We start from the raw sequence: 12,500 nt of genomic DNA, 5'->3' as shown, positions 1-12,500 counted from the left end.
TGAAAAGACAGATTGCATTTACATGTATACTGAACGTATTGTTCCTAATTCACTGATTCGTTGATTACTTAATTCTAATCTCATCTCTTGTGAGTGTCTCTCCTCTCCTCTCCTCTCCTCTCCTCTCCTCTCCCCAGAGAAGATAAGAGTTAATTTGAGCAAATCAATGAATATATTTAAAGAGACTATTAACAAGATGCCACTGTGTGCGTGGGTGCGTGCATTTGTAAAGTATGTGTTTGTGCCTTTGTGTGTGTGTGTGTGTGTGTGTGTGTGTGTGTGTGTGTGTGTGTGTGTGTGTGTGTGTGTGTGTGTGTGTGTGTGTGTGTGTGTGTGTGAGGACCACAGGGCCAAACCAATTACTGTTGCTTCTCCGTGAAACGTTGACCCTCTGTCTCCAGAGAGAGAGAGAGAGAGAGAGAGAGAGAGAGAGAGAGAGAGAGAGAGAGAGAGAGAGAGAGAGAGACGGACAAAAAGACTCAGCGCTCAGCCCTGGCTCAACCAATCAGAGTCCACCGTTTGTTTCAGCACTGCAGAAAGGTGTGCGTCCCACACAACAACACAACATAATACACACTACACAACACCATAACGCATACACACTGATACACAACACCACGACATGTACACACTAGAGCAGTGGTTTTCAACCAGTGGTCCGGAGTCCACCAGTGGTCCTTGAGGGGGTTCCAGGTGGTCCCCAGCTAAATTATTGCAAAACACCTGCATTACTTAATTTACAAGAAGTCTACACAATTAGAGAATGTAGAAGAATTGTTATTTTGATTGACCTGTTATCAGTCCTATGACTCTATACAGCATGGAATTGGGGACAAAATCCTATCCAACAATAAAAAATAAAAATAAAGTTTGGGGTCTGAGAGGCTAAATCTCATCAAACGGTGGTTCGTGGCTCAAATGCCAAATAAATAAAGGACCTTGATATGAAAAAGGCAGCAAGAGCCGTTGGCCGCCGCGTCCACGTCCATGGACGCGGCCGTGGACGCGTCCATGGACGCGGCCGCGAAAAAAACGTCCGTGGACGCGAGGCCGCGTCCACGGACGCAAACGGCCGGCCGTCCCGGCCGTGGACGCGGCCGTGGACGCAGACGGCCGGGGACGCGGCCGTGGACGCGGCCGTGGACGAGGCCGCGGCCGTGGACGCAAACGGCCGGCCGTGGACGCAAACGGCCGGCCGTGGACGGGTCCATGGACGAAGCCGCGAAAAAAAGGCAGCGAAAAAGAAAAAAAAAGGTGGCTATTGTATGTATTTTTTGATGGAGATTTCAAATATGACCTTCTTTTTTGCATAGGACAACTCTAACCTGCATCAATTGGTATTTTATAATTGCCAATTGTACCCCATCCATCTAAAAAACAAATTGGATGTCTATTGTATGTATTTTTTGATGGAGAATTCAAATATTAATTTCTTTTTGGGATAGGACAACTCTAACCTGCTTCAATTGGTATTTTATAATTGCCAATTGTACCCTATCCATCTCAAAAACAAATTGGATGTCTATTGTATGTATTTTTTGATGGGGAATTCAAATGTTACCTTCTTTTTTAGATATGACAACTCTAACCTAAATCAATTGGTGCATCAACCTACTTACTATCTATCTATCTATCTATCTGTCTGTCTATCTATCTATCTATCTATCTATCTATCTATCTATCTATCTATCTATCTATCTATCTATCTATACTTCACCTTTAGTCCAGAAGAGAGTTCAGCCTCAGGAACTTGCACACATGGAACTGTGTCATGACTGTGTCATGGAGCTAAAACAGAGCTATGTTAAATACTCACAATGACTCTGATGGACCAATCAGGGTGGTGGTGGGGGGAGGGATCAACAATAGACAGAAACTGGATAATGCTTTGTTAACTGTCCCACCTAAGTCCCTGCTAGTCTGAACAAACATCACCTTCCCTCTCATAACACTACTACTACTACATTTATATAAAGCTGCTCTTGCATTTGAATTCAAGTCTGACACAAGTTAAGGTTAACTTAGGTAGTATTTCATTTCGCTGGCTTTTAGGGTCTGTGTGAGTGTGTAGGCTCACAAATTATTATAATTGTCATTAAGTGACTCTGAGATCTATCCATCCATCCATCCATCCATCCATCTATTTATTTATACCTACTGTTTACATTTTCTATAAATATTTATTTCTATATAAAACTCAGTTGTGTGGAGTTATTGTGTGCCCTTTCTTGTTGCTAAAGAGTCCATTTGTTCACTAGACATTAAGTCAAGGTTACTATTTTGAGTTGAAGCTAAGTGTTTTATTGCTTTGTGGTTTAACATGATTTAAAAGGCAAATTCATTGTTATGGTTACTTTAGAAGACTGCTTTTGCATTCATGAGTTAAGAGAGCCAAGCTAATTCAAAGAGTTAGGTTAAAGGAACACAAAACATGACCTAACTCACAGCTGCCATTGGACAGACAGTTACAACATACTCTTATCTTTCACAGAACAGACAATTATCATTTATTTTATCTATTTGAGACTATGTAGCTGCTCTAGGGGAAATAGAGCATTATATCAGCCTATTCAATTGATAATGACCAATGGGTGCCAGTTTCTAAGTAGTTAAAGCATATTAACATAACAATATATGTGGCCTAGACATGGATATTGCCCAATCAACTCGTAATCTACAGAAATGTCCACCACATCACACAGTATAAAACCTAGTAGGCTTAGTGGATTACCTATGTTAAATCATGTCAGGTTAGTTTGGTTCAAGGTTCAAGTATAATAATTTATGAGCCAAAAATGTGCACAAATGTACAATCACATCTAGGCTAGAATGATAACATAATGTCCTGACTACTCCTTGTTATTGTGGTCCTAAATACTACAATGATTAGTTTGGATGCATTGCTTCTATCATGTCCAATTAAAAATAAATACATTACATATACAGAAATCTGCCTTCTCCTGTATTGTATTAGTGACATTCATTATAAATAGTAAAATAACAGGACAGAGCAAAAAAGGCCTCTGCAAAAAAGGCCTCTGCAACTAACCTAACCTAACACACACTATGTGTTAATGTTGATCAATATAATAATGTAAAAATACAAAGTTAAGTAGACCTAAGTAAGAAATAGTAAATACATTGTAATAATACATTGAAGGGGAAATGTAGGAAAACAAATGCAACTCAGCATTGAATTTATGGCAAACATTTTGCTACTCAACCCTTTCCAAATAATATACAATTATGAAGTGGGATGTTCCACTTAGTAAGAGAAAGAATTAATGACATATATTTTTTTTAAAAGCTAGAAGACTCACCTATTATAGTAACCATGTGAATTGCTAATAATGTTATGGGTCAGATGTGTAAAGATCTATCACATTGTATTGTTCTTTTCAGACTCAACAATAATAATGATGATGTTACTTAAATGCTGATCAATGTGTGAATCTGGCTCTTATCAGGTGTGTGTTTTCTCTCCCTGTCCTGTGCTGTCCTCAGTTAAACCAAGACAGTACTGTTGTGACCAATGTGGAAAAAGCCTTCAGCTCAATTTATTATCTCAAAGTAGACCAGAGAATTCATACCGGAGTGAAGCCATTCAGCTGTGAACAATGTGGGAAGTATTTTGCTCGTCTGGACAATTAAAAGATCATAAGCGTTCACATACTGGAGAGAAACCTTATTGTTGTGACCAGTGTGGGAAAAGATTTGTTCAAAAGGGGATTTTAAAAGAACACCAGAGAATTCACACTAGAGAGAAGCCCTATTGCTGTGACCAGTGTGGGAAAAGCTTTACTCGATTGTCTTATCTCAAAATACATGAACGAATTCACACAGGAGAGAAACCGTACAGCTGTGTCCAATGTGGGGAAAAGTTCAGTTTAACGGCTGCTCTGAAAGTACACCAGAGATTTCACACCGAAGAAAAGCCTTACTGCTGTGAACACTGTGGCAAACGTTTCACTGTAAAATCTAGCCTCGTACAACACAAGAAGATTCACACTTGAGAGAGACCTTACTGCTGTCACCAATGTGGGAAAAGGTTCACTCTGAAGACGGCTCTGAAAAGACACACTGGTGAGAAGCCATATACTGCTGTGTCCAGTGTGAGAAAAGGTTCAGTGATATTCATCATCTCAAAGCACACCAGAAAAATCACACTGGAAAGAAACCTTATTGCTGTGACCAGTGTGGAAAGAGCTTTCCTAGACTGGAACATATCAAAATACACCAACAAATTCACACCGGAGAGAAACCTTATATCTGTAACCAATGTGGGGAAAACTCTGTCAGGTACATGTCTACCGTTAGAGGCCACTGGCATGAGTGCCTTTTTAGCTCTGTTGGGGCTTGGTGAATGTACTCTGTTGTTGTTTTTTTAATTATTATCTTTGTAATGTATGGTCTTCTTACCCTGTGGGCCTTGAGCCTGTAATAAAGTATTGCTGTGCAGTGTGAGTGTCTGATTGCATGTGATCAGATAAAGACACAACAGAGGCCTTTTTTGCTCTGTCCTGTTATTTTACTATTTATAATGAATGTCACTAATACAATACAGGAGAAGGCAGATTTCTGTATGTATGTAATGTATTTATTTTTAATTGGACATGATAGAAGCAATGCATCCAAACTAATCATTGTAGTATTTAGGACCACAATAACAAGGAGTAGTCAGGACTTTATGTTATCATTCTAGCCTAGATGTGATTGTACATTTGTGCTGTTTACATTTTTGTCTCATAAATTATTATACTTGAATCTTGAACCAAACTAACCTGACATGATTTAACATAGGTAATCCACTAAGCCTACTAGGTTTTATACTGTGTGATGTGGTGGACATTTCTGTAGATTACGAGTTGATTGGGCAATGTCCATGTCTAGGCCACATATATTGTTATGTTAATATGCTTTAACTACTTAGAAACTGGCACCCATTGGTCATTATCAATTGAATAGGCTGATATAATGCTCTATTTCCCCTAGAGCAGCTACATAGTCTCAAATAGATCAAATAAATGATAATTGTCTGTTCTGTGAAAGATAAGAGTATGTTGTAACTGTCTGTCCAATGGCAGCTGTGAGTTAGGTCATGTTTTGTGTTCCTTTAACCTAACTCTTTGAATTAGCTTGGCTCTCTTAACTCATGAATGCAAAAGCAGTCTTCTAAAGTAACCATAACAATGAATTTGCCTTTTAAATCATGTTAAACCACAAAGCAATAAAACACTTAGCTTCAACTCAAAATAGTAACCTTGACTTAATGTCTAGTGAACAAATGGACTCTTTAGCAACAAGAAAAGGCACACAATAACTCCACACAACTGAGTTTTATATAGAAATAAATATTTATAGAAAATGTAAACAGTAAGTATAAATAAATGGATGGATGGATGGATGGATGGATGGATGGATAGATCTCAGAGTCACTTAATGACAATTATAATAATTTGTGAGCCTACACACTCACACAGACCCTAAAAGCCAGCAAAATGAAATACTACCTAAGTTAACCTTAACTTGTGTCAGACTTGAATTCAAATGCAAGAGCAGCTTTATATAAATGTAGTAGTAGTAGTGTTATGAGAGGGAAGGTGATGTTTGTTCAGACTAGCAGGGACTTAGGTGGGACAGTTAACAAAGCATTATCCAGTTTCTGTCTATTGTTGATCCCTCCCCCCACCACCACCCTGATTGGTCCATCAGAGTCATTGTGAGTATTTAACATGGCTCTGTTTTAGCTCCATGACACAGTCATGACACAGTTCCATGTGTGCAAGTTCCTGAGGCTGAACTCTCTTCTGGACTAAAGGTGAAGTATAAATAAATAGATGGATAGATAGATGGATAGATGGATAGATAGATAGATAGATAGATAGATAGATAGATAGATAGATAGTAAGTAGGTTGATGCACCAATTGATGCAGGTCAGAGTTGTCATATCTAAAAAAGAAGGTAACATTTGAATTCCCCATCAAAAAATACATACAATAGACATCCAATTTGTTTTTGAGATGGATAGGGTACAATTGGCAATTATAAAATACCAATTGATGCAGGTTAGAGTTGTCCTATCCCAAAAAGAAGGTAATATTTGAATTCTCCATCAAAAAATACATACAATAGACATCCAATTTGTTTTTTAGATGGATAGGGTACAATTGGCAATTATAAAATACCAATTGATGCAGGTTAGAGTTGTCCTATGCAAAAAAGAAGGTCATATTTGAAATCTCCATCAAAAAATACATACAATAGACACCTTTTTTTTTCTTTTTCGCTGCCTTTTTTTCGCGACCTCGTCCATGGACCCGTCCACGGCCGGCCGTTTGCGTCCACGGCCGGCCGTTTGCGTCCACGGCCGCGGCCTCGTCCACGGGCCGCGTCCCTGGCCGTCTGCGTCCACGGCCGCGTCCACGGTCGCGTCCACGGCCGGGACGGCCGGCCGTTTGCGTCCGTGGACGCGGCCTCGCGTCCACGGACGTTTTTTTCGCGGCCGCGTCCATGGACGCGTCCACGGTCGCGTCCATGGACGTGGACGCGGCGGCCAGCGGCTGTCTCTCGAAAAAGGTTGAAAACCACTAGCCTCACAACAGCCAGACTGAGTCTGGGAGTTCTCCATAGACAACGCATTACGCAATGACGTAGTTACTCACTTTGACTGACAGGTCCAGTCAGTAGTCATCAGCGCATCAAAGCATCGTCGGCAGAACAGCAAATACGTCTTTTCCAGACATAAATTCCAAAGGTGCAAACTGTTGTTTCATTTTTAAGTTATGAGATGCCGTTGATTTCAGATAAAACTTCGCTTAATGCAGCTTTTATTTGCGATTTGTGAACTCGCGTCGGGCATGGGGACCGACATGTTTGTTTACAAAATGTGAGAGCTGCAGCAGCCGCTCGACCAATCAGGAGCGCTGTGAGGTGGGTCGCTCCAAATGCAGCCATTTGATTGGAAATAAGAACGTAAATTCTCAAAAGGAGACTCTATGGGAGTACCACCAGACCGAGAAAGGAAGCACATTGGTGATGACGTAGCTCGGGATGGCCTGCGAGGCTAGAAAACCACTGCTTTAAAGTTTTCTTTCAACTATCATGATGTGTTTTATTTAGTATATGCACCCATTTCAAAAGTAATCATAAAGATTCTACTGGTTCTACTGAGTGAAGACCGACCCACCCTTGCTGCCCTTCCACTCAATAGCCTTTGGGGACCAGAAATTCCAAGCTGGTGGATTTGAATTAGCTGAAATGGTGGTTTCAAAACGGGTGTCTCAGGGTTGAGACATTATGTTACAATTAGGTAACTCAGTTAGATCATGGTAAGAGCACTCGTTTTGTCGTTCACCATACACCTGGATCAATTCACTTTGATAGTCTCTTATCAGCGCACCTGTGTAATTCTGCAAAATCACCATGAGATGGCGACAACAGCCATTCTGCGACCCCTCTCTCTTTGTTTATCTACTAGCCTAGCTCAGCTGTGTTTAGCCATTAGCTTACTATGCCTAACCCTAACCCTAACCTTAACCTCATTACAACTATGCCTAACCCTAACCCTAACCTCCGTGGGGTGAGGCGCTATCATTCCTGCCGACGCTACGTTGACGTTGTCGTTGTAGTGGATCAAAGCGACCGTTTTTTCCGCCCCGCGCAGCACGACGATTGTTCCAGTTCTCGATCTAACTGTTTCTCGATCTAGCGGTGACATATACCGGTAGTCTCTGCTGTCAGGTAAGACTCTATGTAGTACTGCCGAAAGCTCATAAACACCACACGTAGCATGGCCAGTCAGGGTCTGCACCTTGGATTGCTGGTAGACATTTTGTTCTCTAGGTAGACAGATAACTCAAACATTTCTCATCAGTTGGAGCAAGCCCCCAGAACGGCTTGAAAATATTGCAGTGGCCAACCCTACTGGCCAAAGCAGGAACTTCAGGCGGGGGTGAAATACATGTATGCACGAGCATAAGAGCGCGTCTGCCATGTTGTTCATTGGACGTCGTTCGACATTCGTGGCGTAAGACGTTCGTCAACGTAAGTAAAATTGGCAAACTTTTGTTTGCCAATTTCCGCCACAATGCACCTGGATTAGCTTCTTCCGGGTGCTTCAAAACGCCACTGAGCAACTTGAATTGCAATGAATAGCCGGGGGCGGGGCTGTCCGTACTCTATTTTATATATAACTCTATGAGTTGGAGATGTTTATTAGCATTCATACCACAACCTATATGGGATGGGTTTAGCCAGGGTCAGGGTTAGGGGCTGTGGGATGTGTAGCCATGGTTACGGTCAGGGTTAGGGTTACGTCTATGCATCCCTGGGTATGGACTAGATCAGGGGTTCCCAAACCTTTTTGTCTCAGGGCACCCCATAAATATTCATTTTAATCCGAGGCACCCCTACATTATAATTTTCACTCCCAGCACCTTATATTTATAGCATGAAATGACTGCCCCTCTGCTATGCTGGGACACGTCGTTGTCGGGCGGAAACCTTGTATGTCCAAAACGGTTCATTTGTATTTATCATCTATAAAATGCGAGGCGTTGTGTGCTTGTAGATCGGCTGTTTTCACTAGTTTTGTGCGACAGTGTTGTATGATGAAGCAGGGCTTTGCTTTACCAAAAGACGTACACATTTGAAATTTGGATACGAGGTTTCTGCCCGACAGAGACGATATTTTAGTGATTATGTGGCGAGGAAAACGTTGAGATAATAGCCATTTTGGTTAGAACTGACTGAAAATAACTTTGTACTTCAAGTTTAAAATGATACTAAATATTTTTTCAAGTGTCCAAATAAATTCCAAATATTATCAAATTATCTCGCGGCACCCCTGGACTGCCGTCACGGCACCACAGGGTGCGTCACCCACTTTGAAAACCCCTGGACTAGATTATATTATTATAGTCAATTGTATCGTTTGGCAAAGAAAAAAAAAACGGTCTGTCTGTGAGAGAGAGAGAGAGAGAGAGGGGGGTGGTTTAAATCTCGGTTAACAACCGGCTGTAAAATACCTTTACTAGAGGAGAGGAGAGGAGAATAAAAGAGAAACAGAAGAGAGAAGCTAAATATATTTTGTACTTCAGGCAGAAAACCTGTGTGTGTGTGTGTGTGTGTGTGTGTGTGTGTGTGTGTGTGTGTGTGTGTGTGTGTGTGTGTGTGTGTGTGTGTGTGTGTGTGTGCGCTGTGTTGTGCACGGAATAGATGTGTTTTGCAGGCAACAGGTTTAGGATAGAACGCATACTCTCTCTCAATCACACACACGCACGCACGCACGCACACGCACGCACGCACGCACGCACACACACACACACACACAGACACACAGTGTAATCCATAGCTGCTGCCCCGAGGACAACATGTATACAGTACATTCAACATGTCAAATGCTTTATCTGTATGTCTGTCTGTCTGTCTGTCTGTCTGTATGTATGTCTGTATGTCTCCTCTCTCCCTCTCTCTCTCCTCCCACTCAGTCTTTATTCCCCTCCTTTCATCTCCCTCCCTCACTCACGCTATCTCTCTACAAATCTGCTTGTGCACGTACATGCTGCACAAGTATTTTGAAAATGGTCGTCACAAAAGAGCATGATGGTATTGATGGGTAACGCATCAGATGGGTTTTTGAGTACAGTTCGTCCATCACATCAAAGAGAGACGTCTCCTACTCCATCCATTAGCTTTTACACAGCCTATGTTTCATCCAATCTCTCAACAGTGTCCTGGGCTGAATGACACTCTAGCTCTCAACTGATTGGCTCTTGTGCCATTATCAGCCAGGTCATAAACACATTAGCCTCGGAAACCCAGGCTTATTTAGGCGATCGGAAGAAAAATAAGCCTGGGCAAGCACCCCTATAACTGTGCTTCTTCATTACATTTTATGTCATGTCACCCTCCACGTCATTTCGAGACGCCGGAGGACCCGGCGAGATCCGCCGGAGGACTCGGCGAGATCCGCCGGGCAGCATAGAATGTGCAGCATTAGGTTAGACTATAAACACATAAACAAAACACTAAAATCTTTTATTAATGCGAACATGGAAATGCGTTCACCATATCAGCCTGCCTCCGCTACTCTCCTCATTTTAAGACACTTCCCTGCAAGGACAGGGACTCATGCACCCATTGATTGAAAATCACCCAATTACATACTACAGATACAGTGAGACACCTGACCATTTCAAAGGGCCCGCCATTGGCACTTCAGGTGGAAGTAGAGGGTATAGGTCGGAAAAGAAAAGGATGAATAATAATTGGACCGATCAGAACGGCCACGAGGACAATAACTGGATTACTGCTGTGTGTGTGTGTGTGTGTGTGTGTGTGTGTGTGTGTGTGTGTGTGTGTGTGTGTGTGTGTGTGTGTGTGTGTGTGTGTGTGTGTGTGTGTGTGTGTGTGCGTGCGTTCGTGCGATTGGCATCAGAGCTCGCATCTCAACAGGCTAATCCCTCCTTAATCCCTGCCGCTCCCAGCTAACAGCTAGCATAACGTAACACGTAACATAGCGTGGCGCGCTAATAAGCTAAATCCTTCAATAAGGACAAACAACAACATTGACATGACAACTGTTGACATGACGACTGTCGCTGATGACACTAAAACACGTGTCCCCAAATCGGTACTGTCTGGGTCGTTAAAGAGGTGGTGCCATAGTTTTGTACTTTTTCTGTTTTTCATGTGTCTAGGAGGTTGAAAGTACATCATTGGACCCCCTGGTGTGGTTTTTATGAGCAATTATGTATTCTCTTGGTATTTGTTTGTTTTCTCTTGGAGGCTGCCACCTTGTGGTCAAAAGTGTCAGTTAAAAAACATATACTTTTACATCACAGAATCAACTCCTCCCCTAATTACCATTCACCCAACACTGTGGGGTGTGGCTAACTTCAGCTGGGTCACCACCCACCATGACATCCATGCATAGGCGTGGGGCGGTATCGACATTTTGTTACCGCGATTACCGTCTTCCCATTTACTGTCGGTATTGCGGTAATTACCGCACCCCCGTATCTATTAATTAAGGTTCGGCGATAAGCCAAAATATTGCAATCGTCTTCCCAAAAGTCGCCTCTCCACAGCCTGACTGCCCGAGTTATACTTCCCCGTACAGCACAGCAGGTTTGGCTTTGAAAGGAGCACATCTACAAGCTCACAACACGTCGCATCCGCGATGCGTTCTGAGCTTTTAGATCTGCACTGTCGGCCAGTGTCGGGTTACCATAGTAACGGTAGCTACTTGGGCTTTTAAGACACAGACTGCTGTGTGTGAACAAACCAGAAGAGAGACGGAGACGGGTAATCAGATCGTGTACAGTGATTAAACTCACGTCTGAAATCGCAGCGATTGAGTGCTGATATATACAGGTTTTAGTGACAAGACTTGACAGAAAAGGTTATAAAATCGGCGACGGGGCACAACGGGCGAGTCGGCGCGACGCAGTGGGAAAAGTAAAAGATAGTTTCATTTTCGCTTTTAGTCCACGCGGTCCGCGCTCCGCCTGTAATCCGTATGAATAAAAAACAAAATGCCACAAGGTACTACTGCCACAACACAAGGTATGTATTAACATACTTGTGTTGTGTGGATTACAGTCAGAGAAAGTTTACGCTTCTCCGTGCTCCCTACTACGAGGCTGCTGCTGTGTCTGTGTAGACTCGAGTGACGTATGTGGCTTCCAAACCATAGACGTTCCAAACCTGTGGTACGCGGCCCAGAGCAGAGCGGCATGGAGCGCATGCGGTCCTCGCCTCTCCCCCGTTTTAAAACTCGCTTGTTTTCAATAAAAAATAGACTATTTTGACCGCGGTAAGGACCCTGACACCGCGGTAGGCCTCGGTATACCGCGGTACGGCGGTTACCGCCCCCAACCCTAGGTGTGGCCACATAAAAACCCAATTTTAACTCTTTCTGTATACTTTTCTGGAAAAAAATCTTCCTCCTAGTATTATCATAATACCTGATAATCATGTTTGAGAGGGGGGAAAAATCATGGCACCACCTCTTTAAAACTCGGATTAGGAGCAACAATAACAGAAATCCACCAAACATCTATGATTTTTTATGTTTTTTATAAATTGCATTTATAAACATACTTGCTTGTTCCTTTGTTTATCAGCTCATAATAACGTGCCTTGATGTCAAGCTCTGCAATTTGAGAACACTACATTTTCGTAATCATAAATACCTCTTTGGTGTTTTTCCACTTACGTATTCTTCTTCCACAATAGGCGTTTTGAACTCATGACATTTTCTTTTAGGATTTTGAGTAGTCTAATCAACAGCTGAGAGCAATCTGACCTGCAGGTCCAATTTCTGGTTACACACCAGTCTAAAGCCTGATTCTGCATGCTGCATGACAAAGATGTTTTACGGTGTGGCACCGAAGGGGCCAGCCGCCAAGAGCTGTGTGAGTGTGCGTGCGTGCGTGGGTGCGATGTGCGTGCGTGCGTGGGCGTGCGTGTGTGTGTGTGTGTGTGTGTGTGTGTG

At 42.6% G+C, this 12,500-nt stretch overlaps 1 protein-coding gene across 1 annotated transcript in view; it reads right to left on the bottom strand.

The window, feature by feature from the left end:
- The window catches only part of LOC308306965 (receptor-type tyrosine-protein phosphatase mu-like), a gene marked incomplete at its 3' end in the record, with an annotated part of 181,262 nt that overhangs the window by 53,342 nt on the left and 115,420 nt on the right, over window positions 1-12,500 (bottom strand). The gene's annotated exons all lie outside the window — the stretch shown is intronic.

Source organism: Nannobrachium achirus (genome assembly GCF_963921795.1).
Source record: "Nannobrachium achirus genome assembly, chromosome: 21".
Classification (NCBI taxonomy): Eukaryota; Metazoa; Chordata; class Actinopteri; order Myctophiformes; family Myctophidae; genus Nannobrachium; species Nannobrachium achirus.
Note: the sequence above shows the minus strand (reverse complement) of the source record. Positions and strands in the feature narration are given on the sequence as shown.